At 51.1% G+C, this 18,860-nt stretch overlaps 1 protein-coding gene across 1 annotated transcript in view; it reads left to right on the top strand.

Moving 5' to 3' along the window:
* The first annotated feature begins 9,937 nt into the window (after positions 1-9,937).
* The window catches only part of RIMS3 (regulating synaptic membrane exocytosis 3), a 40,929-nt gene continuing 32,006 nt past the window's right edge, over positions 9,938-18,860 (top strand). The window contains exon 1 of the mRNA XM_047085363.1: positions 9,938-10,029. The gene's annotated coding sequence lies outside the window, so the exon portion shown is untranslated. The remainder of the gene's footprint in view (positions 10,030-18,860) is intronic.

Raw genomic sequence — 18,860 nt, forward strand, 5'->3', positions numbered from 1 at the left:
GACATGGGACACTGTAACTGTCCTTCAGAGCAAAGGAAGACAGGGAATATGGGTACAAAAGCAGGAAAGTTAGCAAAGGTTAGGATGATTAAAATCAAGAGTTAAGTTTTACAGCAATTGATGATGGCATGGTATAGGGTAATGTTTTTCAAATTGCAGGTCCTAACCATTAGATCATGAAATCATTTAGAAATTTATAAGCAGCTTTATTTAAAAATGGAATAGAATTGAAAATTTGAATTAATTGCACATAGCAGGGTAAATACAGTGAAAACTGTTGTGAAGCTTTATTTCAGTTATTTATACAGCTACATGTGTACTGGTCACACGTGTTGAAGGTACAATAAAAAACGTTTAAATGCCACTGGTCCAAGATGTGACCGTGGGAAAAGTGGCTGATTCCTAGAACTTTCTTTCTCTTCCAGATTTTTCCATGATGCTCATAAATCGGTCTTGCTTTGTGGGTTGCTAATAGGCACCATAAAGGGCACAAGACTGATCACCTCTGCCAGAGCTTCCTACACAGTGGCCACAGCATCTGGGTTATGTGCCCCCAAATCAATCTCCCAGTCTTCAAGGCCACTCTTTCTTCCTGGTTTCTGCTCCTATTATTGTCCCAAGATGACTGCCAACAGCTCCCAAGGCATTCCTGCTTCCTCATTCATTGCTAGCAAGGAAGAGACAGCCTGTGTGCCAGCCTTCTCAGCAAAAATCCTGAAATTCCCTCTGATTGGACTGGCTGATTCACATGACCACCCTGAACCAATCATTCTGGCCAGTGGGATTGACTGACTCAGCCCTGCTCTACTCCCAGGGAGCCAGCTTCCTAGAAATACATGGATCCTAGAAAAGGGAAAATGGAGTCATGAGGTAATCAGCTAACGTCCAATACCTATGGCCTTTAAGGTGCCCAAATGAGGTGTAACTTTCAGTAGCATTTGTGCTGGTCATTTGCCTATTGCTCTAGCCTTTCAATGCTCCGCTTTGTACAGAAGAATGCCGGGCCCTGAAAACTACATTTCCCAGGCTCCCTTTGCCAACTGGCTTCCTGTCAGATTCTGCGAATGGGAAGTACAGGTGAGAAACGGTATGCCAGGAGATGGGACCAGAGCGGGACAGGCAAAGTCATTTCCTCTCTGCATCCACTGGAGACTCTGGCAGCAGCTGGTGGTTATGGGCTCGGAGACATTCAGCATTTCCAGCAGTGGTGGGTTACTGTCACGGGCTCTAGCAGTGTTGGTGGTCTTGGGGGGGGGGCAGCAGTGGGTACCTGTGGGCTCCAGTGACCTCGAGCAGCTCTGCCAGCAGCATCATTTCAAAAACTAACCTCGCACACTGTCAGCAACAAGTGCACTTCAGGAGCCAGGAACACCCTTCCATTTGATCTTCCAAGCCTGGTAGAAGCTTCCTGCAGCTATTACTCTCTAGTCTGCCCCACCCTGCCCTTTTGCTCCTACAAGCCAACAGGTTTTCTAAGCTGTCCTTTGGAATAAATTCCCTCTGTTCAAAATTCCAAGCACATTTTCTATTCTCTTGTCTTCACTTGAGCTGACATACTGTCCGGGCCTTTGGATAGGCTGACTGCCTTGACTCATTTCCCAGTTGTGCTGTTTGGAGTTGCGGGGCTGGGTGATGCCACAAGAGAAGCACACTATGCCCTCTAGGGGGCGCTGGGGAAGGAGCAAGGGCAGACCCGGAGAAAGCACAGAGGCTTCCCACTTCTTTCGCTTCCTCGCCTACCCCTATTAGAACTGTGAGGTGAGAATTTACTGCTGTCTCCCAGGATAACTTGAATCTGTGTTGTGATTGGGAGGGGTGGGCTCATCCTGACCAGGTGACAGTGCAGCAATGAGAACAGTTCGTGAAGAGGCCCAAAACAGAGGGGCCAGGACAGGGTGTCCTTGCTGCCGAGTAGAGTTTAGGAAAGGAGGATGGGCAAGAACTATTACTTCTGCTTCATCTTTTTCAGAGGTGCTGGTTGAAGGAGGGACTCAGCCTTTCCTTTCCTGTCTTACCTTCCGTGAAGGGCTCTGTAATCAAAGCAAGAACACGGACTCTTCCAAAAGCACTTATCTTTGCCAATATGTAAGGAACCATTACTAAATGCTTGCATCTAACCTTCTGTGGGCTCCTGGTGCTACCCATGCCACTGTAGGGTAGCCAAGTCTCTGTAGGGACGAGAGCGGTAAGATGGTGAACGATCCCCAGAGGCCTCAAAAGGGCAGCAGGGTGGGGGCGCCTGGGTGGCTCAATTGGTTGAACGTCTGACTTCAGCTCAGGTCATGATTTCGTGGTTTGTGATTTCGAGCCCCACATCAGTCTTGCTGCTGTCAACACAGAGCCTGCTTTGGATCCTCTGTCCCTTGCCCCCCCTCTGCCCCTACCTGCTCACGCTCTCTCTCTCAAAAGTAAATAAGGGGCGCCTGGGTGGCGCAGTCGGTTAAGCGTCCGACTTCAGCCAGGTCGCGATCTCGCGGTCCGTGAGTTCGAGCCCCGCGTCAGGCTCTGGGCTGATGGCTCGGAGCCTGGAGCCTGTTTCCGATTCTGTGTCTCCCTCTCTCTCTGCCTCTCCCCCGTTCATGCTCTGTCTCTCTCTGTCCCAAAAATAAATAAACGTTGAAAAAAAAAAGTAAATAAAACATTTTTAAAAAGCAGGGGGGAGGGACAGTAGTGCGAGCACACCATGTCTCTCAGAGGTCCCTTGCCATGGCCAGCAGTGTTTTGCAAGATGTGTCCTGCTTAAGTGTGATCCGTGACTGGAAAATTTCTAGTTCCAACTCAGCTGTCTACCTGCCCTGTGATCTTGGGCAAGTCACTTAATCAAGCTCAGTCTCATTATTTTCATGTATTTTAAAAAGAACAGAGGGATAATTTTTTAAGTTCTTTTAAAATAAGTTGTTTCGGGGGGGGGTGGATGTGATGGGAGAAATGATAGGTATTATCCTCTACACTTCACTTCTTGCCCATTCTCCCTGGGTTTCTGTGAGTATCAAATAAGACAACAAGCATGAAAATGCTCTGAAAAGTACAAAGTACCATACACAAGCAAGGAAGTATTATTATCAACATAGTTGTTAGTTTAGAAAGCTGACGGCAGGGCACAGGCTGAGAGCCAAACAGCTGGAAGGCAGGAAATCTTAGCACCAAAGAAGGAAACTTTCTTTGTTCACAATCTTCCTGGAGTGGCACTTTCTTTGGAGCAGACCTGGCACTGGACTCCTCTGACATGCTGAAGTGGGTCCAGGAAAGTGTTAAGGCAGTAGGTAGGGCATTCAGCAGCCAAAGACACTGGAGAAACACCAGCCCTGGTTTCTCAGTTCCTTTGTGATCCAACAAAGGATGCAATGGACAGGGGGAGGCAGACTATCAGCAGGGCTCAGGTTCAAAGTCAGGTACGTGTTGGATCCTCCTACAGGCTCTTTAACCAGTCACCAAGCTATTTCGGGAGCCAGGATGTCATGGCACTCTGTAACTAATGCTGTAACTCAGTGGCCAACAACCTAAAATTCATTCTCTCTACATGGTGTTCAAAGCAAACATTGATCTGGAGAAGACCATGGAGATGGTCTAGTCAAACTGAGGTGCAGAGAGAAAGGCAGAGACTGACCAACATAACAAGTAGAGTCAGCCTCATTGGGCTGCAAGGTACAGAAATCTACCCAATGTAGCTGAAATATAAAGAATGTTTTCTTGTGAGGACTGGAATTGAAATGCCAGCAGGAATGAAGCAGCCCTAGGACTCACTGTTCTATTCGTTGTCCTTCCCCTGACACCCTCCCCACCTCTGCACAGGGCTGCTCCTTTCTCCTCTTCCTACTAACCAGCTTCTGCTGCTTCTTGGTCTCTGCTCCCTCTTATCTTGTCTTGCACATGGCTTTACTGGCCGAGGCTCACTTGTCTCTGACCTGCCTACTCCAACTCCCTCCGCTACCTGACAGTTTCTTTCTGTTCCTTGGTCCAAGAGAGCCTCTAATTGGCCTGTCTCAGATTGTTGTGGTAGGCCATTAGTTAAAGGTCACCGGCTAATATTTGAAATGGTAACCCTTGGCTCTGGTGCTGGCCCATTTGTTCAAGTCTAGAAGCTGAAGGGGCCAAGTGGTCTAAAGCAACGGGCTCAAAAGGGTTTGCGGTTTGGGCAGCTTTTCTTCCAAGTGAGTGTAAGTTGGGCAGGCACTGTGCCATCACTGGGACCATGTGACTAGAGCCCAAGGCTCCAGATTTCCTGCCCAGAACTTTTTCCATAGAATTTGTCATTTCTTTGATTTATGCAGCAGACATGTCTTAGGGCTTGTTCAATGTCATTTGTAAAGATCTTCCTCCTCCTTCCTCTCCTCCTCCTCCTCCCTGCCCCAAGGAACTTATGGTATAGTGAAGATAAAGACAGGAGAATAATTAGAATACATGAGTGCTTTAGAAGAAGTATAAACAAAGTATTAATACCTACCGCTTACTGAGGAGTCTGTACCAATCACTGCAGATCACTTTACGTACATGTTCTCATTTAATCTTTACAACTCCCCTGTGATGTCAGCACCACATTTTCCACATGTGGAAACCAGCTCAGAGAGTGGTTCACAGATGATAAATAGCACAGCGGGGCTCTGATGCCAGAGTCTGGTTTGCACTATGCAGCCGTTACCATGCTGTTAGGGCACAGGGGACCACCTTGGCCTAGGGTGGAGGAAGGGATGGGTGGTGAGAGCAGTAGACTTTCAGATAGAGCTGAGCCTTGGAGCAGGAGTGAGCTTTCACCAGGCCAATGGGGGTGGGGGAGGGTCTTTGTAAACAGAGCCCTGTGTGTGGACAGCAAGATATGAGCACCAGAGAGTCTGGAGTGGGGGTGTGGACGGGGAGCAGGGCCAAGGACACGTTGCACACCCTTGAGAGTAAGTGCCTCCCTAAGTTTGCGCTCTGGGCGCCTCTCTTGCTGTGCCTTCATCCAAGCCCTAGCAAATGCTAGCATGTGGAGTTGAGGCCACAAGGAGCCTTGAGGAGAAGGATCTAGAAGACCAATTTAACACAGCCTATGAAATGCAATTACTAGTATCTGGGCCCTGGTACCTGAAATAGACTCTCAGGGCACAGTCCAGATGAAAAAATCGGGAGGGATGAAAATCTCTAAAATAACCACATAGTCTTCCCCAGCCCAGATTCCCCACAGGGCTTTCTTCTGCCTGAATTTCAGGTGTTGTCTTGGATGTCAGTTCCTCTAGGAAGCCTTCTTGGTCTCCCAAGCTTTCCTTCGGGTACTTGGGTTACATTTTTGTAACTGCCCTTTGCTTTGTCCCAGCACCAAACTGAATTCCCTGAGGGCAAGGGCAAGGTCTTACTCTTCCAACTCCAGGAGAGCTTTTGGCTCATAGTAGCTGCTCAGTAAAAGATAGTGTGATGAAAGAATAGCAAAGAGCCTCCAAAGAGCCTCTGCCAAATCTTTTAGGCCACGTGGATTTTTTCCTCCTTGTCTCTGTGGTCTTACCAGCCTCCACAACTGGAATCTTACACATGTTGGAGAAACCTTAAAAATCATCTAGCTATTGGGGCGCCCGGGTGGCTCAGTCAGTTAAGCATCTAACTTCAGCTCAGGTCATGATCTCACAGTTCATGAGTTCAAGCCCCAGTCTGGGTTCTCTGCTGCCAGCACAGAGCCTGCTTCGGATCCTCTGTCTCCCTCTCTCTCTGCCCCTCCCCTGCGTGCGCTCGCTCTCTCTCTCAAAAATAAATAAAACCTTTAAAGAAAAAAAATCACCTAGCTATCTCCTTCCTCCTACCATTTTACAGATGGGACGATTGAGGTCGAATTTTCAAGTATTTGCCAACAATCTCAATTTTGTGTCTGCAGCCACTATTTCTTCCCTGGACTCCAGACCCAATCAGATGCTTCTGCATCCCGTATCTAGGACGCCCCACAGTGCCTGTGCCTGAACACATCCATAACTGGCCTCAGCACCTCCCCCAGTCCTGGTCCTCCTCCAAGCTTTCCCAATCTGGTGAAGAACATCACCACCCACCCTGTTGCTAGGGCCGAGATGTTGGGAGCCCCTTGCCACCTCCCGCAGCCTCCTACCACGAAACACCAAGGCCAGTGGTTTCGCCCACCCGAATCACAAAATGTCTCCAAATGCTCTCTGCCTCCTTGGTTTAAATGCCCCACAGCTCTCAGTGGGCCCCTGCAAAATCACCCTCATTAACCCCCCCAATCTGCTCTTTCCTTGTTCCAAACCATGCTCCTCACTGCAGCAAGAATGACCGTTAAAAAATACTTCTTTATGATTTAACTCCTTTGCTGATAAACCGTCATTGGCTCTCTACTTAAAGCAAATTTAAATAATAATTATTGTTACTATAGCTAACACGGAAAATTTATCATGTCCTAAGACCTGTTCTAAGGACTTTCTATATATTCACTCACTTAATCCTCACAACTATAAATAGCCCCATGGTACAGATGAGGAAACTGAGACTCAGAGAAGCTTTTTTGCATAAGCTCTTACCCTATCCTTGACTCTGCTCTGGTTGCTATTCACTTGAGATGAAGTACCTTGGGGAGCATTCTAGCACCTCCCTTACTAGGTCAGGCCCTCCTAGGGCACATATTCCAGTTTGTAATGATGTATTATTTTGGTGTGGGAGTCATTTGATTGACGTCTGCCCTCCTAACAGACTTTAAATTCTCTGTTTTTCTCATTGTCGTGTCCTCAGTATTTAACATGTAACAAACGCTCGCTTGATGTTTGTTGAATGGGTCAATGAAAAGGGTTTTCAGTAGGAGAGTAGATGTGGACAGATTTGTTTTAGAAGGCTTTCTCTTGTGTGAAAGTTTGGAGATGTTGAGGCCTCCACACCAAGTCACTGCCAGCAGTGGATTCAGGAGCGAGAGGAGGGCAGTGTGGACGAGGGGAGCGGCCATGGGGGACGGATAGCAGCAAATGAACCTGGGGAGTATTTAAAAGGTAGACTGCGCAGGCCCTGATAATGAACTGGATGGAGGTGAGGACGAGGGAGGAGTCAAGGGTGACTCCCAGGCTTCTGACTTAAGCAACTGGTACCCTGAGCTCAGGTGGGGACTATCTGGGAGGAAAGAGGCAGGTTGGGTCAGCAGAGCAGGTGACCCCTAGACCAAGTCTATGGAACCATAGAAAAGTTCTCAAAATCTTCTTGCCCAAACTCGAACTTGGCCCTAGTATATTTGTCCAGCCTCATCTCTAACCTACCCCAGAGTCAGACTCAGACCACTGCTCCTCCCTTAAGTTCCACTCATCCTCCACCCAGACTTGTAAGTGTTGCCCCACTCCTTCACCCCTCTCTCAAACTCCACAGGACTCAGCTTCAAGGGCCTGCACCTCTCCTCTCTCCCCCGTGGTTAACAGGGCCTTGACTGTTCCCAGGATTCACTGTGTCAGAAATGTTTCTCTGCCTGTCTCCCCTAATGACTGTTTTTCTCAACTGAATCCTCAGCACCTGGGACAAAGCCTGGCTCAAGGTTAACTTCAAAAAACTTTGTTTCATTGAATTCTTCCAAGGCCTTGGCTTTCTCATATCAAGAGTGGGACCAAGAGTCAGGCTTTGAATCCTGACGCTGCTACTTCGAATTTGGACAAGTCACTTCTCCTCAAATCCTGTTTCTTCATATGTGAAATGGAGGTGATAATAAAGTGGACGTAGAAGAGCAGCTTTGAGCGTTAATGAAATGCTGTATGTTAAGTGTTTGGTACAATGCCTAGAACATTGTTAGCTTCCTCAAAAATTTAGCTGTTATTTATTTTAAGAAAAAAAGATCCCATGGGGCGCCTGAGTGGCTCAGTCGGTGAAGCGTGCGACTCTTGATCTCTGGGTTGTAATTTCAAGCCCCACCCTGGGTGCAGAGATTACTTAAAAATAAAATCTTAAAAAAAAAAAAAATCCCACCTTAACGCCTGAGAGCTGCACGAACTGGAACCTTGGATTACAGGATTACAGTTCCCAGGATGGCCACACGAGGGAAGTGGTGAGCAACATCGGGGCTGACTCTGGCTCTGCTGTGCTATAAGCACCTGCTGTGGACCCAGATGGCCCGGCTGGGATTTCCGGGGCTTCCCGGCCCCTGAACAGGTGGGCGCTGGCCAGGGCGCTGTGGGAGGAGCCTCCGCAATGTGCTTGGCCCTCTCACAGACGCCGCCGTCCCTTCTGCTCACCCGTTTCTCAGGGGACAGTAGTAGAGGGCAGCTGGGATTTAGGGTCTCCAGTCTGTCATTTGTCTCTCAAACTTGAGTATGATAATTTCTTCTCTATAGAAGTTTTTATAGTGTCTATCGTCTTCTCCGTAGAAGTTTTAAATTTTATCGGTATTTTTCCTTTGGCCTCTAGCTTTCACCATGCTTAGGAAAGTCTTCTCCGTCTCTAGGATTATTAAAACATCCATTCATGCTTTCTTCTGGTACATTTGGTGTTGTTATATAAATATGCTCTTCACCTGGAATTTACTTCGGTGTAAGGTAAGGACACAGCTTTCTCTCATTTCCTCAAATGACTTGCCAGTTATTTCACCCATTTGTTGAAAGGCCTATTTCCTCCATTTACCTGAAGTGCCATCTTTGTCATACCCGAATTCCTTTGTGGAGTTGAATCCATTCCTCTACCCCATTTTGCTTCACTGATTCGTGTAGTCCTGCTTCAATACCATACTGCTTTAAGTACATTGACTTTATGTTTTAACATCAGGTAAGGCAAAATCTCTTTCCATTCCTTTTTCTCTAGATTTTTTTTTTTATTCCTGCATGTTTATTCTTCTGTATGCACTTAAGAATCAACCCTCCACCCAATCCTTTGTCCCTGGAGTCTCTAAAATTATCTGCAAAGCATACATTTGCACATTTGTCTAAGTTGTCATCAAATGTGCAAAGGGACCATGATTCCAAAGGGAGCCCCTGGTTTCCATGTCTCTGTGATAGGGAGCATGGGAAGAGCACAGGGGAACCTCAATTTCTCCCTCCTCTCCCACATCATCACAGGCTCTGCTCTCCCCACCCTTCACCTCTACCATTGTTCCAGCCGTTTCCCTGGTCTCTGTCTTGTCCCTCCAATCTAATGTCCCTGCTGCTCCAGAGCATTCATGCTACAACACGGGCCCTAGTTCTAGGCGTGATGTAGATTAGATGATAACAAAAGCTTAATTAATATGTGAATGGAATTGAGTCCTGGCTTCCCCTCTGGCCAGTTGTGGGATCCAGCTTCAGGTCTTCCACATTTTCCGGTCACAGAAAGTTTTTTTCCTCACAGCAGGCACTTGCGCAAGGTTTTTCTCCTCTCTAGGCTTCAGTTTTTCCACCTATACATTGCATTTGAGTGTGTAAGTCATTTCCTCATCTCCCACCATCTGACTTTCCTGGATCTGGTCCAGCAGGGAGTAGCGGTACCATGGTGCCAGTGATGTCCTGCGAGGTTCCCCAAAGAGGAGGAAGGATGAAAAAGTGCAGATATAAATGGTGGTGGAGAGGGGGACAAGTCATGAAGCCAGAGTGTCCGAGAGACGTGGAGAGGCTTGAGGCGTCCTCTAGACCCCAAACCCTTAGAGGCTGGTCTTGTTATCCTGGGTGGCCTGCAACTGGGCAAACCCAGACTCTCTCCATTTCCCTAGGTTCCGCCCACCACCAAAGGCCCTGCCCCCATTAACCCCGCCCCTCCAGTGGCCCCACCCGCCGGCCGAGGCCCCGCCCCCGTCAGGCCCCGCCTCCCTCTTCGCCTCCCGCCGGCCGGGGCTTGGGCTTTGCACCCGGCGGCGGCTGAGAACCGTGGCGGCTGCGGAGCCAGCAGCGCAGGCGGGCGGAGCGGAGCTGCCCGGCCCGGTGTCGGGCGATGCCCCCGTGAGCCTCTTTCGCCGCCCCTCCCCGCCCCGCGCCCCTACCCCCTCGGAGTCCGCCGCCCGCCTGGGACGGGGCCGCGCCCACCGCCGGGTCCGCGGGGCGGGGTCCCGGGGCAGCACCTGCCCCGCCTTGTGGAGCCGCCAAGCCCGGCGGAGACCCCTCCCTGTCTGGACCCTGGACCCACCTCCGGGTAAGTCAGTAGGCCTTGCTCGCTTGGGAGTGGACGTGGGGAGGGGGCTGCGGAGGTCTGGGGGACTACCAGCGGGGGAGGGGGGCTCGGGCCGTGAGGAGCCACGTAAGGATGTGAGTGTGCAGGGTCGGGGGGGGGGCGGGGCCTCAGGGGATCAGCAGAGTGTGTTTGACGGCTCTGGGGTGGGGGCTAAGGTATGAGAGGGGAACGTGGGGTGTTTGAGGAAACCTGGAAAATGGGGTAGAGGACCCCAGAGTCTTGAGTTCTTTGCTGATTCTCAGAGCACCTGGGGCCATGGTCTTCAACAGCATTGCCTCGCATGGCATTTTTGGAAAGTGCTTAAAATCTCTCCTGGAAAGGGAGCTGGAAGGCAGCCTGCTTTCTCCCTCCTGCCTGTGCCCTGGTTGACAAGCAGCCACTCTTTCCTCCCAATGAAACACCATTGTGGTGCCTAGAGAACCCCCTCAGCCCATGAAAGGAAAGGGATGGTGCTCACTCCGGCCCTAGGAGGGGAAGAGGGGGCTTTTGGGAAACTGGGAAAGGCAGTTGGTCAATCCATGGTGGGGAGTTCAGGGAGGCTTGGCAGGACTCTTGGTGGGCAACCTGGACACTCGTTCATTCAGGGGGAGGGTAGCTTCACTGGCTAGCCTCCAGGCTGCCTGGACCCATGCCTACATCCCCTTGTCTGGATAACCCAGCCCAGAGGAGTGGGTTTCTTCCCAGTATTCTGGGCCTGGAAATCCAGGGAGCGCCCATAGCTTCTGTGGTCTTGATGGCGTAGGCAATGCCATACTCAAGGCCAGGGAACAAGGGGTGCTGGCTGGCACTGCCACTTTGGGGCTGGGGAGCCTAGGTGAATGTCAGAGTCTACCTCTAGCCCCATGGATGTTGTCTGGGTGTGGAGAGGAAGCCTGATGCCCCTTTGGTCCGGTCCTCTGCCTATGATGCCTTCTTAAGTCTAGGGTCCTTGGGTTTGGGGCCTGAAGTGGTGGGGAGAGGGCCTTTCTGGGCTAGGCCTGGTCACCAGAGGGTTAACTAGCCACCACCACCACCCCCCCACCCCCCAAGAGTTGCTGCCAGCCACCAATTAGTCTGTAATCAGGCAGCTGCCAACTGTCCCTGGGGGCATGTGGGCAGCCTAATGGGGCATTCTCTGGTTGGGGGTTGGGGGAGGTGACTGGGGAAGGGGTCTGTGAAATCTGTGCTTAAACCAAGCACTGTGCCCTTCTGAACCTGTTTAGGGCCCATAGACCCTCCTTCCTGACCTCAGTACTGGGCTGCCTGGCATAGGGACCTCCAGCCCTGGGGTTCCACACGTACTCGACCTTCTGCAAGGTATGAAGTCCAGAGTCAGGCAAACTTGACTTCAGACCCAGCTCTGCCACTTTCTGGCTGCTATTGAGGAAATCCCTTCCCCTCTCGGAGCCTCCTTCAGTAAAACAGTCCCACCTTCCAGTTCTGCTGGGAGGAGTGAATGAAATGGTGGATTTGAACTGCTTCGCATAGTACCTGGCACTCAGGGAAGCTTGGGAGAGAACTACTGAACTCACTAGCAACCCCTGTGCCAAGGACTTGACGGGACAGGCAGGCAGAAAGAAGCCAGGTATTGGGGACCCAGCCCGGGACCAGGTTCCCTTCCCTCAGGGCATGTGGTTGTGGGCCAGGCGCTGTCTCTGTCTTAACTCTCATCTCTCCCTCCTTGCTCACAGACGTTTCTGGTCTCGGGCATTAATTGGATTTTCCTCTGCAGAGCCTGGGCCAAGCCGCTACTTTCTGGGCTCCCCCTATCCCTAACCAGGTGCTACGCTCTGTGGGGTCTTTCAGGGGTCTGGGTGATGTCTGCAGCTGCAACAGCAGCTGGCCCTTTAAGGAGGGAAGAAAACAATTATCTGGCCTGGGCATTGCATCAGCTGGAGGCTGGAGGGTCCCTGGGGAAGGGGGGGCAGGCTGGTGGTTGATTTCATTAGTGCCATGTGAGAACTCTCACCCGAGTCTGCCCCGCTCCCCAGCTGCAGCCTCCTCCCCCCCGGCAGCTGCCGCCCCAGCCCCATTGCTTCCCCCTACCCCACCCCAAGAGCACCACCTTGGAGGACTCTGTGCACCCCCAGCCCATGTCATGGGCCCTGGGCAGAGAGGAGTGAGGAAGTTTCTCTCTCACTGGCTTTTTGCTGACTTGGGGTGCAGGGTATACCTCCTGTACCAGCATTTTGCTGACAGTGGGGGTGTCTCCCCCATTAGTGTTTGGCTGACCTGGGGGGTATTTCTACTACACTGGCATTTTGTTGACCCAGGGGAGGGGTGACTTCTACATCGGCCTCTCACTGATGGGGGTGCTGCCTTCTGCACTAGGGTTTTGCTGATCTCACAGGGTAGCTGAGCTGCCTGGGTGTGTGTGTGAACTGAAGGCATGGGTGAGAAACAACTCTCCCTGGTTGGAAGGGAGCTGGCTCCAAACAGTGAGTCATAGGGACAGAGGGGATGCCAGGTATTTGGGCATCAGACAGACCTGGGTTCAAATCCTGCATTCTCCACTTATAGGCTCTGTTGCCACTTCAGGCAGGTGGTCTCAGACTCCTCTGGAAAATAGGAATAATTTACATTCATAGTGCCCACCCCCATCTGGAAGGTGCTTGTGGATTAGATACAGTAACTGGATGTACAACACCCAGCCCAGGCCTGGCAGGTGGGGTGTGGGGAGGATACTCTATGATGATTCTCTTCCCCTTGCAAGTTTGAGCTTCTCCCACCTTGAGCTCAAAATGCTTGGACAAGAAAAAGAGGACTAGGGGGGAGTGGAGAGAAGGGGACGAGGAGTGCAGGACCCTCCTGCCTCTGTTGCAGAGGGGTGCCTTCAGACACCTGATGTACCAAGCATTGTGAGCCAAGCAGCCCTGCCTCCATGGAGCCTGCATTCTAGCCCAGGATGGTCCAGGGCAGGTGATTGCCCCTGTATCGTGTGTCAAAAGGAGAGATTCAGGGAGCCTAGAGTGACCAGGAGTTGAGGCAAAGAAGCAGCGATGAGGAGAGGGAGCAGTGTGGGCTAAGGCCTGGGTGATGGCAGGTGGGGCCTGGTATGGGGGAGGGGAGGACAGAAGTGGAGGAGAGAGGGTAGAGAGTGCACAGGTAGCAGAGGGCGGACCTCCCTGGTCCAGCAGGATACTAAAGGCTTAGGAGTTATCCTGAGGCCAGTGGCAGCCCCTGAAGGGCTTTAAGGCAAGAAGGCAGGGTTTCATGTCCAGAGAGCGTGGGCTAGGGTCTGCGGCTCTCGGGCAGAGCCTTCTCAGGAGTGACCTTTTGCCCTCTCACACTCCCTTCCCTGTGTAGCAGCCCTAGTGCCCAGGGAGCTCGTTGTTTATGTGGCTCTCCCCAGGAGGGGGCCAGTCCCAGTTCCTTCAGCTCCCTCCCCCCCTGGGCCTTGTTGACAACGTTCACCCCTTGGGGCCAGGTTCTCCCTACCTCCCCAGGAAGCCAGAGGGTAAGAGGCAGGGCTTCGGCACCAAGCTGGTCTACGTTCACATCCTAGCTCTGCATTGCACGAGGCAGGTGACTTCTGGCAAGGCACACCCCATCTCTCAACCTCCGTGTCCTCAACCATAAAACTGGATTGATGTTATTTCTATAGGAAGGATAAAACGAAATTCCAGATGGAAATTATGGAACCCATTCCAATGTCATTTGGCATGTTACTTTGTAGCATGGCACTGACGTCTACTCCAGGCCAGACCCAGGGCTGGGTGGGGGCGGGGACAGGACTGGCTTCACGAGTCTGGTTGCACGGAGCCCTGGGTTAGAAGGACCCCACCCTCAGTTTTACTGTCACCGTCTTGAAATTCTTAATTTTGAACAAGGGGTCCCACATTTTCCTTTAGCACTGGGCCCTCCATCGTACGTAGCCCTACAAATTGGGTAGGGGTAGGGAGAGGCCAGGAGAGACACAGACTGACAAATAGTTCCCAAGTGGAGGAGGTGTAAGGTGGAGGGCATGACTAACTGTCCCAAGGTGGGCGGGCATGTTAATAATAGTAACATTTATTTAGTGCTTACTGTGTGTTAGGTTCTCTGCTAAGTACTCATCCTCAAACAGCCCCATGAGGTAGGTAGTATTATTGCCATTATACAGATGAGGAAAGTGAGGTTACATTTGGCCAAAGTCACACAGCTATCAAGAGGCAGAACTGGGATTCAAACCCAGGTTGTTGGACAGCACAGTGCATGCCCGGACCAGGGAAGTCTTCTCTAGGAGAAGGGGTCCCCTGAGCCGAGTCTGAAGGTAACTCGGAGGAAGAAGAGGGCTGTCTCTGCTGGAAAGTGTCTGTGCTGAGGCCCGATGCTTGGCCAGGAGAGTGGGAGCCAAAGCCTGATGCCCCCTGGGGCTGAGGGAATTAACCTTTGGATTTTGTGGTTCTCACTTGCCAGGCTCAGAGCTCTTGGTCACTTTTGCCCCCAGGCCCTGCTGCCCCCAGGATTCCTCCCAGCTGTCCCTGCTCTCGTCTCGCTGCCCTGCCCTCTCCTCCTCCACTGCCCGGTAATCTCCTTACTCTCTTGAGTTGAGTGATCTCTTCTGGGCTCAAGCCCTGCAGGTCTAACCACATTTAGATGTCTCACAATCAGCCTAGAGTCCAAACCCAGGTCCCCAGCTCCGCCTGCCAGCACCTGCTCTGCCTCCAACATCCCCAGCTCATCTCTGCTGCCACCATCCACCCACTTGCTCAAGCTGGAAAGCTGGAAGTTCTCCTGGACACCTCCCTCTCCCTCACCCCCACAGCCCACAGCCATCCTCAGCAATCGTGTTAGCTGTCCTGTGTCTCTCTCCCTGCCCGCCGCCCCATCCCAGACCACCATCGGTGCCCACCTGAACCGCAGCGATAGCCTCCTAGACTGGGCTCTGTACGTTTCTGTTCTTGCCCCGCTTTGTTTCATTTTTCACACTGTGGCCAGAGTGATCTTCTAAAGATAAATGTTTGACTGTATCATTTCCCCGTGTAAGACCCTTCTAAGACTTCTTGGAATAAAAGCCAGACTCTGATGTAGTCTACAGGGCCCTGTGTGATCTGGTCCTTGCCTACCTTTTTCGATCATCTGGTACCATTCTCCTCTCTCCCAGCAGCAGGACTTTCACACATGTTCCTTCATCCCGGAATGCACTCCTCCTAGTGCCTTGTTAACTCCTACTTATCCTTCAGAGAGATACCAGCTCTTGTAGCATTTCCACAGTGAAGCGTAACAACCAGAAACTGAACACCGCCCCCCTCCGTGGGACCTCATACTTCTTCAGGACACTCAGGACACTTGAGTTGCTTCTCCCTTGTTTCTCTGTCTTGCTGGCCTGTGAACTCCGTGGGGTCAGGGGTCCTGTTTTGCCCAGCCCCAGCACCCAGTAGGTACACAGTGAGCTGCTCAGTGGATGAAAGGGCTAGATGAATCATTGCTGCAGTACCCTAACTGGCCTCCCTGCCTTCAGGCCTGCCTTCTCCAGTCCTTTCTTCGTGGGGGCCCCAGAGCGATCTTTCTAAAGCACAGAACTGACCCTGTCACCCCCTGCTACTTAAAATACTTCAATAGCTCCCTATTGCTGACAGGAAAGGCCTCATCTTCTTAGCATAGAATTCAAAGCCCTTTCTGATCTGTACCCGAGCGGCCTCTCCAGCTTCGTCTTCCCTGCTCCCCCACCACACTTTGAACTGCTGGCAGTTCCTGTAACACGTCAGGCTGTTTTGTGCCTCTGTGCCTCTGCACTTGCTGTTCCCGCCGCCTGTAATGCCTCCCCACCCCAGCTTTCTCTCCCTGGAGAACGTCCTTCACTCTTCAAAACTGGTTTAGCTGCCACCTTTGCTGTGAAGCCTCTGAGGACCCTCCTGGCCCTTCCTGGAACAGAGCTAACCCACCCTCCCTCGGCCACATCTGTACAGAGTCTACATCTCGACAGAGGTCGACTCTTCCTCATCTCCCGGTCAGCTGAGCTCATCCAGGGTAGGCACAGTGATTTTTTTTTTTTTTTTCCTCCAGGATTGTCCATCTTTGTGCCTCTTAGGTCCCAGCTTCTCCCCCGTCTTAATTGGGTCTCTGCTTTTATATAGAAACCGACTCAGGCCAGCTTTGGTAATAAAGAAGGGTTTATTACCAGGACACAAGAGATTCCTGAGAACTGAGGGGCGGAAAAATCGTTAGCCTCTGAGAGGCAGAAGCTGTAGGCCAGGAGAAATGGAAGCAGCCATTCTCTGCACCTTGCTGGCCGCCTTTAGCTTTCTTTCTCCACGGACTGGTTTTTCCTGCTTTACCAGGAAAAACTATAGTTTTCTATCTACCTATAGTTCCTGTACTGTGTCCTGCGTTCCCGCCACATTCAGAGAGGGAACCCAGGGTTCGGCAGATCCAAATCCAAACTTGTATGAGAGGATCTGATTGGCTCAGATTTGGTCAGGTGCCCACCCTGGTCCAATCAACTGCAGCCTGCTGGGAAGGATCTCAAAGTCAGATTTGCAGACGTTGCTCTTGACCCCCTTATGGAAAGGTGGTGGTGGGGAGAGTCTTTGTTATCTGGGCAAGTACTTTTTAAAAGACATCTGCTAGAAGCCTTAGAGTGCCAGGCTGTGCCTGGCCCCCACCCTTCCATCTGGATAGCACCTGGAGAAAACAGCCCAGGCATGTGACTTAAAGGGGTGTCTTTTCCTGGGGCAGCAATGCTAGGGCAGGCTTTGAAGAGCCTGTCAGTTGTCATTCAAAGGCCAGAGCAGAGAGATAGATAGATGAGACCCAAAATTTTCTCACTTGTCTTTGGAGGAAGAGGAGGGTGGGAGCAGACAGGATAGTTCTCCTACCAAAATCATATTCATTCTCTAAGATGGAACTCATTTCCTCTCCTCTATGAAGAACCATGCCATGCCTACCTCCCCGCTCCCCACCGTCAGCCATTTTTTATCTGAATTAATTCTATTCTTTGTACTTCCCTCGTAATAAACATTTTTGAGCCCTTACTTTGTGCCAAACACTATGCACATGCATTATTTCATTGAATCCTCACACCCTATTAAATAGGCACTATTATTATCCCCGTTTTACAGACAAGGAAACAGGTTCAGAGAGGTGACTTTTATGGCTAGGGACACACAGTGTGACTCCAGAGTAAAAGTTCTTACCTTCCACTACTTACTCACTTGCCTGTTGGCCTTTCAGGATTGTGAGGGTCTCACAGGCAAATACAAGATTACCATTCTCCCTCTCCTGCCCACTGCCCAGCAAGGGGCCAGCCCAGAACAAGGGATCCCAGAGATGAGACAAATGGAGACAGGTAGAGTTGAGGATCTCCCACTCGTGGACTTAACCCTGTACAGCTATGTGATTCTGGACAAATCTCTTAATCTTTTAGAGCCTCTATTTTCTCATTCGGAAATGGGATGATAATTCCCGGTACGCAGCTCATACTAGATAGTGGCTCTAAGGATAATTTGTAAATGGGAATGAACTGAGCAATTTCTAAGGATTATTGTTACCAGATTGGACTGTGGTAACAGGGCTCCAGCTAGCCACTGTGCCCAAGCCTAGAGCTTCCCACCGTGGGTAGTAGCACCTTCAGTGAGACCTGAGGTGACTTTCAGTGGCTCGCAGACCTGTCATTACAGAGCATTGGCTCTCATAGTGAGAAAGTTGGTTCCCTTTCCACTCCATCAAGTCCAAATTTGTCCCAGGGAGAAAGTGCCAGTATGTCTTTAACAACTTGCCAACACTGCTGCCCTTCCCTTTTTTTTTAAAAAAAATTTTTTTTTCAACGTTTATTTATTTTCGGGACAGAGAGCGACAGAGCATGAACGGGGGAGGGGCAGAGAGAGAGGGAGACACAGAATCGGAAACAGGCTCCAGGCTCTGAGCCATGAGCCCAGAGCCTGACGCGGGGCTCGAACTCACGGACCGCGAGATCGCGACCTGGCTGAAGTCGGACGCTTAACCGACTGCGCCACCCAGGCGCCCCGGCCCTTCCCTTTTTAACAAAGAGGCCTTGACTGGCAACTCCAGGTAACTAAAATTTAGTAATACAGCTTTGCTTTTACAGTAGGTATTGTACTTTCATTTTCTATTTATTAAAAGCATTAATAGTTGCATTTATAGTAGTAACACAAAATTTCTACTTATAACAAATGCGTGTAAGTTCAAAGTGTCAATGTCAGTGCAATAAATAAGGAGCAGTACAAGAGTATGGCAGAAATTGTTGAGAGGGCACACAGTGTTATGTGGATAATGCAAAATTGGGAAGTGGTGTGGGGATGTCAGAGACATGGACTATTCACCTGGGTAATATTGAAGGTGCCTTCCACCTGCCTGGAAAACTTAGGGGTCTCTTCCTGCTCTGCCAGCCTGCTTCCCTCTCCTCACCACATGCCCCGTCTTGAGATTCTTTCAGAAAATCCTGCCATGATTATTCTGCAGACAGAATTTGTGCCACTCTTCCCTCAGTCCACGAGAGAGGGAGGCTCTTGGAGTTGGGGTGTCTAGATGGCGGTAGGATGCCCCCTCATCTCTGAGGCAGCATGTGGGCACTCCTGGGGAGAGCAGGAGCTGTAGACTCCACAGTTCTCCTGGTCCCCAGGCACAACACAAACCTCGGGGCCTCCCAGAGGGCAGGAGTCCCAGGGAGCACAGAGGCCGTGGGAGCTGCCAGTGAGGGCAAGGCCATCCCTGGAGCCTGGTGCCCCAGAGCTTGGGGCCCCGGGGCCACAAAGCCAGGAGGCTTCGGGGTCTCAAAGGTTCCCTTTCCCCAGTTACCCCCTTCCCATCCCTTTGTGCTGCTGCCTACTTGCCCCCGGGGATTGGGCAGCAACCCTGGGAGTCCTCAGAGG

This window comes from Lynx rufus, unplaced genomic scaffold (assembly GCF_022079265.1).
Source record: "Lynx rufus isolate CCGP_SWC_20201006 ecotype Redwood Valley unplaced genomic scaffold, mLynRuf1.p SCAF_2, whole genome shotgun sequence".
NCBI lineage: Eukaryota > Metazoa > Chordata > Mammalia > Carnivora > Felidae > Lynx > Lynx rufus.